Here is a 20,929-nt window from a genome sequence, read left to right as displayed (position 1 = left end):
CAACTCTCTTCCACTTGTTAAAACTCATTAGGTTGTTTGTTGCGCCACATCTTTCCCGTCTGCCTTGTGCCCAGCTACAAGCGGCGGCCCAGGAATGCAAGGCAACACCGAGGCTTTACCGCATCTCCTCGCCCAGCTAACGGGCTGCGGCGCTCATGACGCATGCATCCTCGTAGAGCACAGATTCAGAACTGGACACTCGCATTGAGAATGACAAGACGGAAGGGTGCCAGATAAAACTCATTTTCTCCACCAAAGTCAGTAGTATCTTCATCCCGTCTTCAGGAGCTGCCTTTTGTAAGTCAATGGCCTTTTGCAATCTTGTGATTTCTTGTGTTCGTATATTTGTTCCTTCATCGTCTCCATCAGTAGATTTCCACATCCGTTTAGTACGTTAATGTTTTCATCCTCTTACAGACCGGATTCATCATTTAATATGGAAGTATAAAGAGATTTTGGGAACTAAACTAATATACTTATTTTTTATCATCGTTGACCTATTTCCTTTTATAAATTTTAAGAGGCAGCGAGCGGACCTTTTGCTTTTGGCAGCAATTTCTAGCCGGTGGCCACTCAACTTTTCGTGCAGAAAATAAATATATAGATTAAACTGCCAGAAACTTTGGCGTGCCTTCATCTTGGCAGAAACATCCCATTTTTGCACAGCTTGCCTTGCCCTGCACATGCAAGACGGCGATTAAGAAACAATCCAAAACAAACAAAACAAAACGACAACGAAAATGCACCTGACGAAAAAAATTACTTCCTGTCTCGGGAAGGGAACTGTTCTTCAGAGAAGGATTCGTAACCGTCCGCCTCGTCCCTTACAGTCGCCTTTACGACACGAGAGGACGAGTGGGAGATGTAATAAAGATAAAATGATAACAAATTCTACAAGTGAGTGTTGTAAGTAAGAGGAAGGGCAGGTCGTACCCTCCCCCTCTCCCTTAATCTCTCCCTCCTCCCTCTGTCACCTCTCCTTGCTCCCTTCCTCTCTCCTCCCCTCTCTCCCACCCCTCTGCGGCTTCCTCAGGTTGTCCTCCACGAGGCTCTGGTGTCCCTTTTTTACGAGCGGACCACAGATGAGGAAACGGAAGATCTGCCTGCGTAATGTTATTTTTGTGAGGAGGATAAATATTTTTATTGACTGAGGCGCGTTGCTTCGCCAGGAAAGTGTTCGTCATGCGCCGCTGCTTTTCGTCTGTGGTGCATTTTTCCCCTTGTGCTTTTGTACGTGCAGTAACTTCCACCACTTTTCTTTGGCACAGAGAGAAAGTTATATTATTTTTGACGGGTGAAGGAGGCCGGCACAGGACACAGGAAAGGGGAGGAACAGGCCACTAACTTGCCGCTGCCCGCAAAGTTAAACAGCAAAGAGAAATCCAAAACAGAGGCCAATTTATTTCCGAAATTCTTCAAATATACCATAAAATCCTCAGAACAGCTTTGGATTTTCAATACACACACACACACACACACACACACACACACACACACACACACACACACACACACACACACACACGTACACAAATAAGGAATACATAAATCTTTCATACCCAGATTTCTTTTCATTACTTTTATCACCTCTGTTTCTTTTCTGTGGTGAGCTGAGGAGGAAGAGAACGAAGAGACGAAGGAGTAAAGGAAAAACAAGGGAGGATTACATGTGTGTGTGTGTGTGTGTGTGTGTGTGTTACTTCCTATTCACTTCCTATTCACTCTTTATGTGCCACCTGTTCACTTTCCTATGGACTCCTTGTTCAGTTTAATTAATTTTCCCTTCCTATTCACTGTTTTCCATTGAATTTCTTCCACTTCCTTCTCACTCTCTGTTCACTCTCACTTTTTCACTCTTTCTCCTTTCATCCTCTTCGTTCTCGCCATTGTTTTTTTTTTTCTCTCTCCTGCTCCTCCTCCTCCTCCTCCGTCCATTCACACGATACAAAATGATTCAGTACCTGACATGAAGTTACGTTCAAAATTTCCTTTCCTTCCTTTCATCTTTACTTTGTTTTATGGCGACAAAATGAAGGCGGAAAGGGAGATAGATTGAAGGAAAATGAGACGGGGAAGAAAAGAAGAGGGAAAGAATACAGAGGAAAAGGAGAAAAAAAATCTATTAAACCGTGTGATGTTCTCTTCTGCTCCTTTCATAACAACAGGGGAAGTTGTCAGTCCCGAGCGCCAGCAGTCTCATCAGCTGACTAAGTTAGGAACACAAGTTGGAGAAAAAAACATAGTGCGCGTTTAGTCAGACCGGTTGGTGTGTATATCAGTGTTTCGTGTGGCTTTTGTTGTTTTGGTGGTGGTGGTGGTGGTGGTGGTGGTGGTGGTGGCGGTAGTGGTGGTTGTCTTTTGTTTTTATCGTGTGTGTGCGCGCGTGTGTGTGTGTTTATCTACTTGCTTATCCCACACAACTCTCTCTCTCTCTCTCTCTCTCTCTCTCTCTCTCTCTCTCTCTCTCTCTCTCTCTCTCTCTCTCTCTCTCTCTCTCTCTCTCTCTCTCTCTCTCTCTCTCTCTCTCTCTCACACTAACCCACTCGCCATGACCTAAAGGATAAGTTGCAGAGGGAAAAAATTAGGAGGCGGCTTCGATCAGTCTTACCTGCTTCTGATGCGCGGGATAGGCTAATGTTACCTGCTGAAAATCCACACAGGGAAGGAAGCAGGTGTGTAATGGGAGAGTAATGATAATAATAATAATAATAATAATAATAAGTAGGCAGGGAATTAATGTCTTAGGGAAGGGGAAGGAATATTAAGGGAAATGGGGAGTGTTGTTTGGAAGGGAATGGGTGAATGAGGAACAAGTAACGTAGATATTGTTGTTGTTGTTGTTGTTGTTGTTATCATTATTACTTCAAGTCGGAGGAAGAGGAAAGTTAGATTGTGAAAAAAAAAACTATAGAATTATTTTGGTTTCCCTCTTTCGCCCAAATTTCTGCTCACCTTCTTTCTTTTCCAGCCTCCATTCCTCCTTACTTTCTTCTCTTCCTTTCTTTATTCTCCTCCTCTTCTTTTGCAACTTTACCCTTTGGGAGGAGGAGAGGAAACAGGTAAAATGAAAGGGAGACGTAAGAAGAGAAGGAGGGAGACAAAAAAAAGAAATGAAAGGAAAACGAGAAAGAGAAGCATGAAGAAGAAAAAGAGAGAGAGAGAGAGAGAGAGAGAGAGAGAGAGAGAGAGAGAGAGAGAGAGAGAGAAGGGAGAAAGTTAAATAAAGAAGGAAATACAAACTGAAAAAGCATAAAATTATTACGAATGACAATGAGAGAGAGAGAGAGAGAGAGAGAGAGAGAGAGAGAGAGAGAGAGAGAGAGAGAGGATGGGGGGGAGGCAGGTAATAGGTAATACAGACTTCCCAGTGAGAGCTCAATAGGGTGCCTGTGAACGCAGTTAATTAACATTAGCAGCCGCACCTTCGTGGATGCCGAGCTAATTGTACAAGAGAGAGAGAGAGAGAGAGAGAGAGAGAGAGAGAGAGAGAGAGAGAGAGAGAGAGTAAATCCAAACCGGACCAAGTAGGCAAGTAGTAAGAGTGAGTGAGGGAGGAAGGGACGGAGAGAAAAAAAAATCGGAAGTATCCAGAGGGAAGGAGAAGAGGAGGATGAGGGGGAGGAGGAGGAGGAGGAGGCCGGAGTAAGCAACTGGCAGGAGGGTAAAAACGGTAGGAAGTGAGGTGGGCACGGGAGGGAGGAGGTGAGGAGGCAGGGGCGTGGAGGGAGAGTGGCTGGGCAGGAGCAAGGTCATCGAGACAGCAGCACCCGGCTCACGGCCACGGCGGGGCGGGCTGGGGCTGCTGAGGTAGGACGCGTCTCTGGCCCCTCACTCAGTGTCTAGCAGTCCACATAGTCGCACTCTCGACTCGGAGCGCAGGTGAGTACTCTGTAACACCTGCGACCCTGTGATTCCTTGTGATTCCTTGGCTTCTTCCTCCCGCCGCACTGCAAAGACGTGGAGACTTGGATTGGCGGGCCGCGTGTTTTGTCTCCATTGTGTTGTGTTCCGGTGTCGCCTCGCTGTGTCGCGTGTTGTTTATGGCAGTGTTGTGCTGTGTTGTGTTTTATTTGTGTTTTTTTTTATTGTGTCTCTTGTATGGTTATTATTTTTCGCGTTATCCACGTGTGAAATAGTTAGAGGAAGTGTGTGTGTGTGTGTGTGTGTGTGTGTGTGTGTGTGTGTGTGCGCGTGCCCTCGAATGCGTGTCTGTGTTAGGTTTATTACGTTTTCTCTTCCGTAATTATGATCGAAGCCTTTTGCACGTGTAAAGTTTTAGAAAATCCACGCATTGTGTTTTCTCTCGTGTGTGTGTGTGTGTGTGTGTGTGTGTGTGTGTGTGTGTGTGTGTGTGTGTGTGTGTGTGTTCGATCCAGTGGGCCAGTAACAATAACGTAACATCTAAGGAAAGAAAAACACACGTGTTATGTTACGGCACGTGGAGGGACGGAGGAAGACGGTTCGGAATACCTGAGGAGATATTAGTGTGGGTGACGTCAACTTAAACTGGCCAGGGAGGGAAGGAAGGAGGCCCAGGATAGAGGGAGGCTGTGGCTGTGTGGCCTGAACTGGCGCCAGAACCGGAGGGAAAATAAGAAACAATAATGGAGGGGACGTGTTATGATAAAGGTCTTCCATGGTGAGGCTGGCAGCGTTTGTCCCCAAGGTCACGTGGATTAGAGTCACCAAGTCTCCGTTATGTCACCAGTGATTAGACTTACGTAATCTTGGAGTCCCTAATTAAAGTGGAGGATATGCCAACTCACTATCACCACAATAACACCCATACATCACCATCACCACAGTAACATCTATACACCATCACCACAGCAACATTCATACACTACCAGCACCATCACCACAGCAACATTCATACACCACTATCACCATCACCATCACCACCATCTTATACATTGCCCCTAACATCAACATCTATAGCAGCAACAACACACCACGTGACTGACGCCATTACCATCATCACACCATGAATGATAACAACACCAACAGCAGTAACAGCACGCCACATCACCACCACCGTAACACATGCAGTAACAACATCAGCGACAGCATCACCATACCACCACGGTCACTGCCACCACCACCACCACCTCCACAACTAGCTTGATGTTTTCTCCAGCATCACTATTCTCCTCTAACCACCACCGCCATCATGTTTTAATTATCACCGCTACCACCACCACTACTCCCACTACACCACCACCACCACCTCCGTTTATCCATTACCTTTTCTCCACGCCACCACCCCATGACCCATTACTCTCACCACCACCACCACCACCACCTGAGGCGCCACCCACCAGGAACTAACTTCAAATTCGCTTCCTGTTCCTATATCACCTTCGGGACCTTGTTATGGAAATCTTATGCATTTCACTCTGTCATTTTCACTTCACCTTTAACGTCTACCGCCTCGCCATTGTCTGCTTACGTGTTGTTTTTGTCATTTTTTTATGTGGATTTTCTCTTTCATCTCTGTGTTCAGTGATAAAAATGGGAAGCGAGGATCTTGAAACCGCCACGTGTACAAAACGGCTACTGTGTGTGTGTGTGTGTGTGTGTGTGTGTGTGTGTACGTGTTTTAAGCCACGTCTCAGCATATTCTCGTTCGTCGTCTATTACGCGCAATTGGGGCATAATAGCGCGTGGGTTCTGTGCGGTGTTTTGCTCCATTTTCTTTGTTTTTCGTTTTGTTACGTCTGTTTTCTCCCCGTTGGCGTGTCGCAAGGCAGAGCGCTGGGGACACGCGCCTTTGCATGCCAACTCTTTTGTCGTATCTTGCTAAATAGTATCGAAGCATAGCATTGTATCACTGGCTGGTGGCATTGGGTGTGTCCCGTTGTGCCTTGCGTAAACCCATCCCTCCTGGCCCCATCCCTCCTCCCCCATCCCACCTATTCTCCCTTCATCTCTCCTTGCCGTCATTTTGCATCACAGTGGCAAAAATATCGAATAGACGCCATTGCCTCTCTTTATGCGCAGAAGTGAAGAAAAAGAAAGGAAAACACCAACTTGCGAGGATGTGAGGGTGAAGTGTCTAGATAGATTGGCATATCAACAAGTATACAAATATAAGTAAATGCATCCACTTATAAGATCATGGCGTAGTGGTCTTGTCTACGTTTTAAAAATATTAAGAATGGACCACTTTACTTAATATTTAAATCACTGTATTGAGTAAGAGAAGTGACCGTGTATGGATGGACAGGAGGTATATGTGTGGCAGTGTAGGACGGCAGAAGGTGTGTGGCACTTGTGGGCGGAAGGTGGATGTCAAGGCACTGCTGGGCGGGAGGAGGATATTGGGTACAAATTACGCGTCCTTTTATGAATGCCTTGACGTGAAGTTTCTCTCTCTCTCTCTCTCTCTCTCTCTCTCTCTCTCTCTCTCTCTCTCTCTCTCTCTCTCTCTCTCTCTCTCTCTCTCATTTCATTAATTTCGTTCTAATCAGTGAGAGAGAGAGAGAGAGAGAGAGAGAGAGAGAGAGAGAGAGAGGAGAGAGAGAGAGAGAGAGAGAAACGTTGCAGAGACAGAAATCAGACAAGAAATCCAATAGAAAAACAATGACTGGAGACAGAGATGGATGATGAAAGAGGTAGGAAGAAGAAAGAGAGTGAAGAGAGAGAGAAGGAAAAAAACGTACGTACCCAGCCTGTCCTCTTCCCCCTCCTCATCCCCCTCCCCCTCCTCCTCCTCCTCCTCCTCCTCCTCCTCCTCCTCCTCCTCCTCCTCCTCCTGTTCCTTCTCGCTTAGGGACCTCAAAATTGAGCACCGCAAGCCCACAGGTGTTTCTCGGCAGCAAGATTCATAATCCTTGCCTGAACTCCAAGACGAAAGAAGGAAAGAAGAAACAAAAAATTTAAGGATATTAGGATGAGCAGAGAAGAAGACTCAGCCGAGGGTTAAGATAATTACAGTGAAGACAAATAGTGATGAAGACGAAGGAGAAAGCTACTTAGCGCTCAGGAATGATAATACTACGTGGAAAAATGTGTAGAAAAAAGTGTAAAGAAAGGAGAGAGAAAAAAAGTTAAGCAGGTGTCAAGAATTACAGATACTGGAAACTGTATGAGAAAACGTGGAGTTTCCTAGTGATATTTGCAATTACTGGAACGAAGAAAAATAAAGGAAAGAAATAACCGTGTGAAATACAACTGGTGCATTTAAACAAAGAAACTGAACACGGATTAAGGGTATAAAGAATAATACTGAAAACTTAATTGGAAAATATTGACTTCCAGCTGATATCTACAATTATCTGAGGGAAAAAAATATATATCATCGTGTGAAAATCAATTAACTGTGAGAGAGGAGAACACAAAGAAACACAAATGATGAACGAACAAACAAACAGCAGCTGACCTGTTGATCCTTACAGAGCTGCTTGCGATAAAATGTGAAGTGACGCTAGGTTATGAAAGGTGAAGGATAAATAGCGGGAGGAACGGAGAAGGAAAGAAGGAAGGAAGGAAGGAGGAAAGGTGGGGAAGAAAAGGTCAAAATTTCGTGAACTCGTAAATATATCAAGTTCATCTGAAGTCCCTGAAGAAAACGGAAATGTCAAAGATAGTTAAAGAAAAAAAGTTGATACAGAGAGAGAGAGAGAGAGAGAGAGAGAGAGAGAGAGAGAGAGAGATGTCTATTTTGCCTCGTTTTTCAAGTTTAATCTCACTGATTGCTACCTAACATGCTGAATTTTGTTGCTGCTTTTGCTCTTCTGTCGGTGGTGGTGGTGGTGGTGGTGGTGGTGGTGGTGGTGGTGGTGGTGGTTGGTACATGAGGTGCAGTTGTGCCTTTTTTTGCCCCTAATGGATGCACACTCTAATGGTCCTTTGTGTTGCATGCCTGCTTGAGAATTCTCTTCCTCTTCCTCATCCTCTTCCTACTCCCTCTTCCCTTCCATATTTTCCCTCACGCCGTTATTCCTTTGTTCTCTTCCTCGTTATCGCTTTTTTCTTCTTCCCCTCATTCTCTTCCTGTTCTTCCTCCTCCTCCTCGTCCTCCTCCTCTTCATTTTTTTTTTTTATCGCTAATACAACCACAACCACCACCACCACTGATAATAATAATAATAATAATAATAATGATAATAATAATGATGATGATGACAATAATAATAATAATAATGATGATAATAATAATAACAATATCCATATTCAAGATCATTTGTCACTTAATCTCCAGTATATTCCTGTTATTACTATCTTCCCCTCCTCCCCCTCCTCCTCCTCCTCCTCCTCTTCATTTTTTGCCCCTGATCCCAGAGGCTTCATGACCTAAAGAAGCACAAACAAATGGAAAAATAAAACCAAGGCCTTTGACACGCCCTTCCTCCTCCTCCACCACTCTCTCTCCACCTCCTCCACCTCCGCCACACCCAACCTTCAGCCTCATCTCCGGGACACAACCGGTTCACTGCTGTCCATGAACTCCACCACCACTACTACCACCACTACAGCCAGACGCACCCCCACGCCCTGTTCACGCCCGCCGCACTCTCGGACCCACCAGGATGCAAGCAAACCTACCTAGGGTTCATCCGGGACATGACATTGAATACCTAACACCTTTTACTCGTACCCAAGTTCATGTAGAGACACCTGGACAGCCTCACCTCACCTGGACACCCTCACCTCACCTGGACACCCTCACATCCACGTCCCGTCCATTTCCGGTTCTCATGACTTGAAGGACCAGTGTTATTGTGGTTCTCATGGTGACTCTCAAGGAATTGTTCTTTAATAACACGAAAAGCTCGAAAAACCAGTCGGGTTACTGTGAGTCACCGTCGTTCCGTCATCGTTTTGAGAAGCCTTTACCGCTCGAGTCAGTCCGCAAGATTCTGCCGGTATTCTCCCCGTGTCGCTGTTTCTACCTTTGATATTTCCTGAGTATAACCTTCCTGTGTGTGTGTGTGTGTGTGTGTGTGTGTGTGTGTGTGTGTGTGTGTGTGTGGAGTTATTCCGCTTCCTCCTCGGTTGAATAGATGGATGGATTCTTGCTTTCGTTCCCCAGTCTTTTCGCCGCAACGCCTCGCCTATTCTTTGACCGCCGCGGGTGTTCCAGATAAGCCTGCGGAAGGCTGACTGATGGTGGTGGTGGCGGCGGCGGTGGTGGTGGTGGTGGTGGTGACGGTTGGTAATGGATGGGGTTCATTGTTTGATTTTCGGTGATTCATACCCTTCCTCCTCCTCCTCCTCCTCCTCCTCCTCCTCCTCCTCCTCCTCCTCTTCCTTCTCCTCCTCCTCCCTTCACTCCCTCGCTTTCCCTGCCCTTGCCTGCCTCACCCTTGTCTTCCCGCCCCACCTGTTCCTCGCTCACACCTGCCCCTCTATGCCACGCCTACTTGGGTCTCTCTCTCTCTCTCTCTCTCTCTCTCTCTCTCTCTCTCTCTCTCTCTCTCTCTCTCTCTCTCTCTCCCCTATCTTCATTACTCATTCTATCCTCCATATCTTATTTTCTTCTCCTCCTCCTCCTCCTCCTCCTCCTCCTCCTCCTCCTCCTCCTCTTCCTCCTCCTCCTGGCGACAACTTCCCCAGTTCTTCTTCGCCCCGACTTAGCCCTTCCATAACTTCAGGTCCAATTTCGCTATCCACAAAACCTCCTCCCCCTCACTCCTCCTCCTCCTCCTCTTCCTCCTCCTCCTCCTCCTCTTCCTCCTCCTCCTCCTCCTCCTCCTCCTCCTCCTCCTCCTTCCGTGTACTCGCATCCTTCCTATCCCTATCGTGCCCTATTTATCCTTCAATCGCTCCTTCTCTTCCTATATCACCCACCTACCCTTCCCCTGCCCCGCCCTTCACTTCCTCCTCCTATACATGCCACACCCATACCCTGTACCTTCTATCCCACCCACCTGCCGCCCCTTACCTATCGTCCACCATCTGTCATCACCACGATCTCCTATTACGTCTTCCCGTCATTGTATCAGCAGTACCACCCTCCCATTACTCCTATCCTCCCGTGACCGTCAGTGCGTCCCATTGATCCTTGACATTTGAAGCCAGCCCGGGACTCGCCGCCGCAAACATTCACAGAAAAAGACGTAACCTTCACAGCGCTACGGTAAGGGCCTCGCCGGACGCCTCGCCGCCCGCCCTGCCGCTTCCTGATCCGCCGACTCTGAGAGATGGCTTGGGGGTTGCTCGGTGGAAAGGGACAGGGTGTGGAGTAGATGAATGGAGGTATGGTTGAGGGTAGAGGAGGGTAGCAGTGGGTGGTAGACGGTTGGATGGATATGGAGAGATATGAGAGTAGATTGTGAGGAGAGATAAAAGATTGGGAGTATGATAGATTGAGATACTTTGATAGGTTTACAGATACATGTGTAGATAGATAGACAGATAGGTATATAGGTAGATACATTTATAGATATTTTATTAACCAAATAGCAGATATATTAAGACATATGATCAACCTTGCCCAAAGCTTGTAAAAATCATAAACATACGTCACTTCCAACAAGACCATGAGATTTATGGCACAGTGAAAGTCAACAGCTGTCAACACTCAAGCTGTGCAATCTTTAACAGGCACAAATCAAATTGCGAAAACAATCCTGAAGACATTGAAACTTATGAGGAAAATCACTAGAACATTGAACGATATTTAAAAGAATCATTAGGACATTGAGTGTGGAGGCCAGCAAGTAGATAACAGAGAAGATTAGACCACTAGGGTGCATCAGAGAAGTGAGGAAACTATTGGGAATTATTAAGGAAAATCATTAAGGCATGGAAATTTATTAGAAGAACCAGGTGGACATGGCGCTTTGAGGTCAGCACGGAGATAACAAAAATGGACACGTGGACGTAACAATGACCAATGAAATCAAGATACAAAGAGAACAGGTTTCTTTCCGTTAATGTTAAGGACTTAGATCAAGGACTTGGAAATACAACAGAAATAATGTATTTTGTCCTCTCCTCCTCCTCCTTCTCATTCTCATTCTCCTTCTCCTCCTCCTCCTCCTCTGGTAAACCGGTAGTCAGCTGAAGATAAACGTAACTAAGCATTTGATCTTTTATTGCGCTGTAAATATTTTTGAGCGGTCATCAAGCGCAGGTTTTAGAGTAAATTTAGACGGTAAGAGCATTTAAACGTTTAAAAAGCAAGTGGGAGCCAATTCGCAATCACATTCTCTTTATCTCACCTGCATAGATAAAGCAACCAGTCTCTCTCTCTCTCTCTCTCTCTCTCTCTCTCTCTCTCTCTCTCTCTCTCTCTCTCTCTCTCTCTCTCTCTCTCTCTCTCCTCTTCTTATAGCTTAATCTAATCTTCATCTTACCTGTCATGGCCTGAAATATTTATACTCCATCCTCTTATCTTTTATCCTTCCCCAGCGTGCTACTTTCTCACTCACTTCTTCTCACCTGCCGCTCCTCGCTCTCGTCTCGATTATGTGTCGCTTCACAGGCGTCTTTTTTTTTCTCTCTTTTTATTATTCCCCCGTTATCTCTGTCTCTTTTATTCTCGTGTCCACATCTGTCGTTTAATGTTTGCACTGCTGTCAATTTGCCCCTCTTGTTTTGTTACTGTAAAAAAGTCAAGAGAGAGAGAGAGAGAGAGAGAGAGAGAGAGAGAGAGGGTGGGGAAGTTTGAGAAAGGAAATGAAGCAACTTTTAAAGGAGTTAACATGAGGAACTTTGGCACGGAAGACACACACACACACACACACACACACACAGAGAGAGAGAGAGAGAGAGAGAGAGAGAGAGAGAGAGAGAGAGAGAGAGAGAGAGAGAGAGAGAGAGAGAGAGAGAGAGAGAGAGAGAGAGAGAGAGAGAGAGAGAGAGAGAGAGAGAGAGAGAGAGAGAGAGAGAAACAAGGTCAGAGAGATTTTCTAGACTTCACCTCCTCCCCCTCCTCCTCCTCCTCCTCCTCCTCCTCCTCCTCCTCTTTCTATTACTACTACCACTACTACTTCTCCTCCTCCTTCCAGCTCTTTTTCTTTTTTTCATTCCTTAGCTTTTGTACGTGTCCTTTATTCTGTTTTTTTTTCTCCTTCCTTCCTTTCTCTCTCTCTCTCTCTCTCTCTCTCTCTCTCTCTCTCTCTCTCTCTCTCTCTCTCTCTCTCTCTCTCTCTCTCTCTCTCTCTCTCTCTCTGCTTCAAGAGTCACATGCTTCTTTATTTCATCTCACTTCTTATCTTTCTCCCTCTCTCTTTTTTTTCCATCCTTTTCCCTCCTTTCTTTTCTGTTTACCTTCCCCTTCCTTCTTTCCTTTATTCCCTCTCCCGGCGTCCCTTCCTTCTTGGCACAGAGGGAAGAAGAATACGCAATTTGCACCCTTAAGGAGAAATGAAGAAAGATCGATGTTTTTTATCAAGGGAAGCTTCGTAATATGTTAATTCTCTCTTAATTGGCTCCAAGGTGATGGAGTGGAAAATATAGAGGAAAACACGCGCCTAATGAAAAATAAAGGCGTGAGTTCCTAATGATGGTCTAAAAACTCGCTTCAAGGGACGAGCACAATGGATTTTACAGAAACAGGAACACAAAGGAAGAGCAAGCAGTGGTAAACGCGAGAGTGAACACGAATGCAGGTGAACCCAAAGGAATACAAAGGTAAAACAAACAGCAGCGGAGAATAGGAAGAACAAATGAGAGTATAGGTGGATAGACAGGGAAATAGACTTAGAGATAGGAAAGTAGACGAAAAGACATGAATGTGTAATCAGGCAACGCGAAAACATAAAAACACAAGACACAAGAAGGAAAAGTGTACAAGCCAACAAATTATAATAGAAGGAAAAAAATTAGAATGTGAAAAAACAAAAAAAAGCTTGATAAATACAAAAAAAAATTCAGTTGATAAAATAGAAAAGAAAGAAAAACTCAAAGATAACGAAACGAAAAGAAGATGAAAAGTAAAGACGGAAGAAGACAAACAAAGCGCTAATTAAGGAAACGCAAAGATGAAACTCACGCGCACACACACACACACACACACACACACACACACACACACACACACACACACAGAGGAAGGAAGAAGGAAAGTGCTAAGAAAAAACACGAGAAACCGGAGATATTACTGGGAATATTTGGAGAATAAAGATCGGGAGGAAGAGAAGAAAGAGAATGAGGGAGAGTTAGGAAAGAATAAAGAAGATGGAGAGGAGGAAGAGAAGAAGAGAGGAGGAAGAAAAACAAAAGATAATCATGTTTTCTTCTTTATCCTTTGCCAGCCAAGAAGTGTCAGAGAGAGAGAGAGAGAGAGAGAGAGAGAGAGAGAGAGAGAGAGAGAGAGAGAGAGAGAGAGAGAGATACAGTTCATCCTTTGCGGTTTAATGTGGAACGTTTCATTGAACCACAAATAAAATAAATAAATAATAAAAGTTATATTGTATGAGGCTCACGTGTGTGTGTGTGTGTGTGTGTGTGTGTGTGTGTGTGTGTGTGTGTGTGTGTGTGTGTTCTTATTTATTCAACCGTTTATTTTCTCTTTTCTCATGTTATTACTGTTTGTTTGTTAGTTATTTAATCTCTCTCTCTCTCTCTCTCTCTCTCTCTCTCTCTCTCTCTCTCTCTCTCTCTCTCTCTCTCTCTCTCTCTCTCTCTCTCTCTCTCTCTCTCTCTCTCTCTCACCTGAGCTGCCTCCCTCGTTGCAGGTGAACCGGAAACATTCCCTCCCCTCAAGGTCACACTCTCGCCTCTATTTTGCTGCCCTGTTATTTTTTTCTATTATTTTTTTCTTCTCTTTATTCAGTTCCTCCCTGGACTTTACTCCTTTATTATCTTAACCCTATATTATTTTCTCTTATTCCCGTCTGGCTGCTTCCTCGTCCTCTCTCTCTCTCTCTCTCTCTCTCTCTCTCTCTCTCTCTCTCTCTCTCTCTCTCTCTCTCTCTCTCTCTCTCTCTCTCTCTCTCTCTCTCTCGTAACATAATATCCTTTTGGCGTGATATTGGCGGCGCGGCTTTGGGCGTAGGGAAGGTAACGAAGGAAGAAGAGGAGGAGGACGAGGAAGAGGAAGAAGCGAATGGATGAGTTAAGTGGAAGAGGAAGAGGAGAAGCGTAATGATGTAAGTGGAGGAAGCCTAGCGACCTTTGCAAAAAGTGCCTATTTGTTAAGCTACCGAATGAGAGGAGGAAGAGGTGGAGGTGGAAGAAGAAGAGGAGGAGGAGAAGGAGGAGGAGGAGGAGGAGAAGGAGGAGGAAGAGGAGTTAGGTGAAGAGGAATACAGATGATAAATTTCTCTCTCTCTCTCTCTCTCTCTCTCTCTCTCTCTCTCTCTCTCTCTCTCTCTCTCTCTCTCTCTCTCTCTCTCTCTCTCTCTCTCTCTCTCTCAATTAGCTACAAGGGAAGTAGACTCTTTGAATGGAAGAAGCTGAAAGTGACACGCGGGAAACGAAAAAGCTTCACTAGCAAGAGACAGGGAGTGAGGGAGAGGAAGGGAGAGGAAAAGAGGTAGAGGAAGCGTAGGGTATGATTTAGGGAGGGCGGGGTTAGGTTAGGCAGCGTGGGAACCGGGAAGGGAAGAGAAGTCAAGAGGAGAGGAAGAGAAGAAGAGAAGTGAAGAAAGTAGAGGAGAGTAAAGAGAACGATAACAAAAGGAAAAATAACGTGAGAAAGGACAGAGAGAAATGGAATAAAGAAGAGAAAGAAGGTGGGAAAGACCGTGAAGGAGGAGGAGGAAGATGAGGAGGAGCAGGGGCCTCATGCTCAAGGTTATCCTCACAAGCAGAAGGAAGGTCGTTGGCTTCCCTCACTTCCTTCACACACACACACACACATACACACACGTGACCGGAACATAGGAAAAGTCAATGAAAGGGAACGTTTGTGGACATTAGACGTGTGGAGAGAGAGAGAGAGAGAGAGAGAGAGAGAGAGAGAGAGAGAGAGAGAATGATGAAGTACTTGTATGCCCTTATGTGAATATATATTTTTTTCAGAGAGAGAGAGAGAGAGAGAGAGAGAGAGAGAGAGAGAGAGAGAGAGAGAGAGAGAGAGAGGAATAATATACCCTCTCGCAACAACCTCTCATAAACGTTCACCATAACATGAATTTCTCTCCTCCTCCTCCTCCTCCTCCTCCTCCTCTTCCTTCTCTTTCCCCCTTCCAAATAGCTCTTCCTCCTCCTCCTCCTCCTCCTCCTCCTCCTCCTCCTCCTCCTCCTCCCCACATTAAGTTTTCAAATTGTACATATTTTCCATCTCTCTCTCTCTCTCTCTCTCTCTCTCTCTCTCTCTCTCTCTCTCTCTCTCTCTCTCTCTCTCTCTCTCTCTCTCTCTCTCTCTCTCTCTCTGGTTTTACACGAGTCATATATATTTTAACAAAGCAATGTTTGTATTTCCAATTAAACGTAACACACTTTATTTCAACGTTAATTTGCTTGGCACATATTATTTCCATGATTACAATAAGCTGCTTGTTTTTGCTCTGATTAATTATTCTTGACGAGGAGAAAGAAGATTCAGTTTAATGTATTTCGTTATTGTATCTTTTTTATCTAATTAATTTTGAGTTTTCTCTCTCTCTCTCTCTCTCTCTCTCTCTCTCTCTCTCTCTCTCTCTCTCTCTCTCTCTCTCTCTCTCTCTCTCTCTCTCTCTCTCTCTCGTTGATGTGTGTTATTATTTGTTGGATGTGCAGTTGCCATGTGTGTGTGTGTGTGTGTGTGTGTGTGTGTACGAATCTGAGAGCTAAAATTGCCTTTATTATATTTGACTAGTAGTAGTAGTAGTGGTAGTAGTAGTAGTGGTGGTGGTGGTAATAGTAGTAGTAACAACAACAGAAACAAGAACAACAACAACATCAACACCACCACCACCACCACCAACAACAACAACAACAATAACAACAACAGGAACAACAACAGGCCTACACAATATATGAACATGTTGTAAGCCTCCCCCTCTCTCTCTCTCCCACCTCAAGGTCACCATCACTTTTCTTTTTCTTCTTTACTCTTCTTTTTCTCTCCCTCCTCTCTCCACTTCTCCCTCTCCTCTCATCCCTCATTTTTCCTCCTCATCCCTCACCTCTCGGCAAATTTCGCCTTTCTCTCCCTTCTCGTTCATCATCCTTTCCTCCTCCATCTTCCCATTCATTCCCTTTTTCCTATCTTCTTTCCTTCCTTCCTTCCCTCCCTCTTCTTTTTTTCTCTTCTTCTTCTTCCTTTCTTCCTTATGTCATTTATCTTTCTTACCGTGTTTCTTTCTTCTTTCTTCCATTCGGTTCTTTTTGCTTTTGTTTCCTCTCTCTCTCTCTCTCTCTCTCTCTCTCTCTCTCTCTCTCTCTCTCTCTCTCTCTCTCTCTCTCTCTCTCGCTCTCGCTCTTGCCCTACATAAAGCGGATCACTTACTCTCTTAATTCCTCTCCTCCTCCTCCTCCTCCTCCTCCTCCTCCTCCTCCTCCTCCTCTTCTCCTCTCCTCTCCTCTCCTCTTATCGCTTATCTGAATATAATTGTATAATTAGGAGATGGGAGAATTATAACATTGGAAGTCTGTTGGGAGGGATAACGAAAATACGAGAGAGAGAGAGAGAGAGAGAGAGAGAGAGAGAGAGAGAGAGAGAGAGAGAGAGAGAGAGAGAGAGAGAGAGAATGACCTTTGCTAATAATACTCTGTTCTCATTATTCTTTATACTAGTCCTCGTTTTTATTTTCTTTCTTCTTCCTCAATCTCGTCCTCGTCTTCCTCTTATTATTATTATTATTATCATTATCATTATCATTATCATCATCATTATCATCATCACCATCATTCTTGTTTGTCCTTCTCTTCCTTATCTTCCTCTTCCTCTTCTCCAGCATCAGTGTTATCATCCTTACAACCCCACCACCACCACTACCATCACCACCCCCACCACCACCACCATTACCACCACCCACACTCTCCACGCTTGATAGCACACGAAGAGAGGGGAAAAAATCGCATCGTGACATTACTGAGAGGGAGGAACCAGCCTACCTGTCTCACCTCCTCTTGCCTGCACCTGACCCTCACCTGTGCTGCCTTCGTGGGGGGCGCGGCGAGAAGGACTGAAGGAGGAAATGAGGGAAAAGAGAACTGGAGGAGAGAAAGGACACTGATTATTAAAGGAGAGACAGAGAGAGAGAGAGAAAAGGCATGGAGGACTGAAGGAGAAGATAGACACTGTTGACTGAAGAAGAGGAGAGGCAAAGGGTATTGAGGGAAGAAATGAAGGAAAAGGAAGACTGAAAGAGGAGAGGAAAAAAAGGTAGCTGAATTCAAATGGAAGGGAAAAGAAAGAGAGCAGAAATGAGAAGAGAAAAGGAGGAAAGATAGAAAACTGTGGAGAGGAGGAAGAGAAGAGATATAAAAGTAAAATGGAGAAAATAGAAAAGGAACGGGGATGAGAAGATTGTGGAAGGAGGAGGAAGAGAAAAAGAAGGAAATACGAGGAGCAATAAAAAATAAAAACGTTTCCGTGTGGGAGAACGGGATAGGAAGGAGCATGTAGGCAGGTAGAGGACGAGGAAGAGTAGGAGAGAGAGGTTCCTAAGATGGGAAAGAGAAAGGGGGAGAGGGAAGAAGGAAGAGGAAATGGACGGGAAGAAATACAAGATAAAGGGGATGAGAGGAATGCCGTTGCGTAAAAGTTGATTGAGACAAAAACTAATAGCGAACTTACTGCAATTTTTTTTCTAACCCTGGAAATGTACTTACAGAAAACGGATTTTATTGACGTAGGAAAAAAAAAGTTTGGCGTAGTGGAGATGGAAGACGGTGACCACTTTAACTCAATTTGCCTTTCCTAAGAAGATTTTTTAAAAGGCATGATATTTTCGTATAGGCTTATAGACTCACCCCGCGGCGGAGGAAGGCGTACAAGGGCGGCTCCTCGGATGCTGACGAAGAGCGCCGCCGGAGGGGAAGAAAAGGAAAAACGTTTTAAAAAGTGATAGCACTTTCTCTCTCTCTCTCTCTCTCTCTCTCTCTCTCTCTCTCTCTCTCTCTCTCTCTCTCTCTCTCTCTCTCGTGACCTTCCGTCCCTTCTCATCCCCCCCACTTCCCCTTCCTCTCCCACCAGCCTTTCCTCTCTAGTCCCTCCCTTCTTCCTCTTCCATTTTCTATGCCTCCTCCGTTCCTCTTCCGTAGATTCGTCTCTTGATCACTAATTGCCTTTCTCCTCCACCTCCTCTTCCTCCTCCTCCTCCTCGGCATCCTCATCTTCTAGTTAATGTAGTGAAGTGAAATCAAACAGACCCGTAAAGGTTCCGAACGTCGATTTTTGTTTGTGATTCGATCTAATCCTTCTCGTCTTCCATCACTTCTGTTCCTCCTCCCACACTCTGACGCTGCCCACGCCTCCTCTCCAACGTGAGCTTATAACGGGAGTGTGTGTGTGTGTGTGTGTGTGTGTGTGTCAGTCATTCCTCGTTTCTTTGTTTTCGTCTTTCTATAAAGTTGGATTATTTTGCAGTAAACATGTAAAACTACTTGTATTTGGTTAAGCTAATTATTGTAAACAGGCCTTCGGTAAAAAAAAAAAAAATTGTGTTCCTTATGTGATTCTCTTTATTTCGAGACTACTACTACTACTACTACTACTACTACTGCTACTACTACTTATTTCAACGACGACTGAAATTATTAATCCATTGAAAAACTACTGAAACGAAACATTTTTTTTTTCATTCAGGTCTTCGCAACATCCTTCAAATAGAAAAAAATGCACGAATATACGAATAAAGAAAAAAGTAGTAAAGAAATTGTTCAAAAAAAGGCTGGCGGCCACACGACGGAGCATCACTCGAGGCCTCACGAAGCAGCACTTGAAGCTTCATAGATAAACATCCAAGATTTATCGAGGCAACACTCTGGGTCTGTTGAGAGGGAGAAAATTTGCTTAGCCTCGCCAGAAAATAAAGAATTTGAAGCCTCACGAAAGGAATTCCTGAGACTTCTGACGATAAACAAGCGAGCCTCTGCGAAGTTCAGGGTTACGAGTCTCTCTCTCTCTCTCTCTCTCTCTCTCTCTCTCTCTCTCTCTCTCTCTCTCTCTCTCTCTCTCTTGAATTTATCTATGTGTTATTTATATATATTATATTTGTAATTCATTCTTTTTTGTCTGTTTTTGTTTTATTTTGATTTTTTTTTATTATTCATTCGCTGATTCCTTTATTTTGTGAAGGGGTGGTGGAATTTAGTTATTTTTTTCTGACGGGGAGGGATTTTGAAATTTTATTCTGGTTCGTGATTTGCATATTGTTGTTGTTGTTGTTGTTGTTGTTGGTGGTGGTGGTGGTGGTGGTGGTGGTGGTGGTAGTGTATTAGTTATTGTTAGATTTGCTTATGTTTTTTTTTTTTTTTTTTTTGTGGCATAGGTGACAGTGGTGTGTGTGTGTGTGTGTGTGTGTGTGTGTGCGCGCCTAAGTGTGTCCCTTGTGTACCATCGTTAACCTTCATAGTACACACACACACACACACACACACACACACACACACACACACACACATCAATATTTTTTTTATCCTCGTAATTTAAAATTAAGATGATCATGAATTTATTTCCCTTGTCGCATCCGTCCTCCTCCTCCTCCTCCTCCTCCTCCTCCTCTTCTTCCTCCTCTTCATTCCCCTTTTATCTCCTTTGTTGTTTTTTTCTCAAGCTATTTATTTGCTGTCTTTTCTTCTAACATAATTCCCATCCTTTTTTTTTTTTTATTTCGTTATTGTTTTCTTCCTTTCGTCTTTCTTCTTACCCTTCTCTTCCATAATATTTCTTCTTATCTATATAAATCCATCTACTTTCATTTCCTCCTCAGTTATTTCGCTTTTATCTTCCCACTTCTACCGTTTTCTGTCATTTTTATTATCTCTCTCTCTCTCTCTCTCTCTCTCTCTCTCTCTCTCTCTCTCTCTCTCTCTCTCTCTCTCTCTCTCTCTCTCTCTTACATATCATTTTCTCTTCGTTATCCTTATCTTTTATATTTTTACACATCATTCTTTCTTCTTTACCTCCATTCACCCTTTTATAATTAGTCTTACCTCTTTTTTTCCTCTCAGTAATTCATTCACTCATTAAATCATCCCTCTCTCTTTTTTTTACTTTCTTCGCTTCCTTCGCAACATCATTCCTCCCACGTGCATTCTCTTCCCTTCCACTTGCAGTTCCTCCGTCTTTCCTGTCCCTCCCAAGCATCTGTTTTTTTCTTTTTTCTTTTTTTACAGCCTCCTTCCTTCCTTCCTTCCTTCCTTCCTTCCTGCACGAGATAATTGCATCATGTTTCTACCCCCAACGAAACTAATCTGCTCCCAGAAGAATAAATTAAAGCGTACCAGGGGAAGACAGGTAAAGAAAACGTGTGCGACTTTAGTGGAGACTCGTCTATTTGGGATATTTGCGGCACGGGAAGATCGTCTTGAAATTTCTGTTAGTATAAGATCCTAAGGAGGCACTGCAGGGCCGCGCTGGATTTCCGGAGGTGAAAACTAATTAGTATATCTGGAGGTCCGGACGGAATGGGTTGGGAACGACAAGAATTTGTAAACAGTATGTAATCTTACAGTAGCAGTTGGATGTCAGTGCTATTCTGTATGTCTGTATGTCTCTCTCTCTCTCTCTCTCTCTCTCTCTCTCTCTCTCTCTCTCTCTCTCTTGAAGATGCTGATGTTCAATGTTCTTGTACTGAACGTGGCAGCATCCAAGAGAGAGAGAGAGAGAGAGAGAGAGAGAGAGAGAGAGAAACCGTTATGCACGTGAAGGGATAGAAGAGGTCATCGCCCCTTCAGAGTGCTAAGGGAAAGTGAGACACGGTGGAATAGAACACGAGGCTGTCTTATGTACCCTCTCTCTCTCTCTCTCTCTCTCTCTCTCTCTCTCTCTCTCTCTCTCTCTCTCTCTCTCTCTCTCTCTCTCTCTCTCTGTCTGGGATGCTGCGTCTGATCCACGACCGCCGCCTGATCCGTCCCTTCAATTAGCCACGGATGAAAGAGC

General features: G+C 44.5%; 1 protein-coding gene across 2 annotated transcripts in view; it reads left to right on the top strand.

Annotated features, from left to right (window-relative positions):
- Positions 1-3,724: 3,724 nt before the first annotated feature.
- Positions 3,725-20,929, top strand: part of LOC135110578 (uncharacterized) — a 52,453-nt gene continuing 35,248 nt past the window's right edge. For both annotated transcript variants that reach the window (XM_064023033.1, XM_064023031.1), the window contains exon 1: positions 3,725-3,879. The gene's annotated coding sequence lies outside the window, so the exon portion shown is untranslated. The remainder of the gene's footprint in view (positions 3,880-20,929) is intronic.

The sequence above is a fragment of the Scylla paramamosain genome, chromosome 20, assembly GCF_035594125.1.
Source record: "Scylla paramamosain isolate STU-SP2022 chromosome 20, ASM3559412v1, whole genome shotgun sequence".
Taxonomy (NCBI): Eukaryota; Metazoa; Arthropoda; class Malacostraca; order Decapoda; family Portunidae; genus Scylla; species Scylla paramamosain.
The sequence above is the reverse complement of the archived record's forward strand: the minus strand, read 5'-3'. Positions and strand labels throughout refer to the sequence as shown.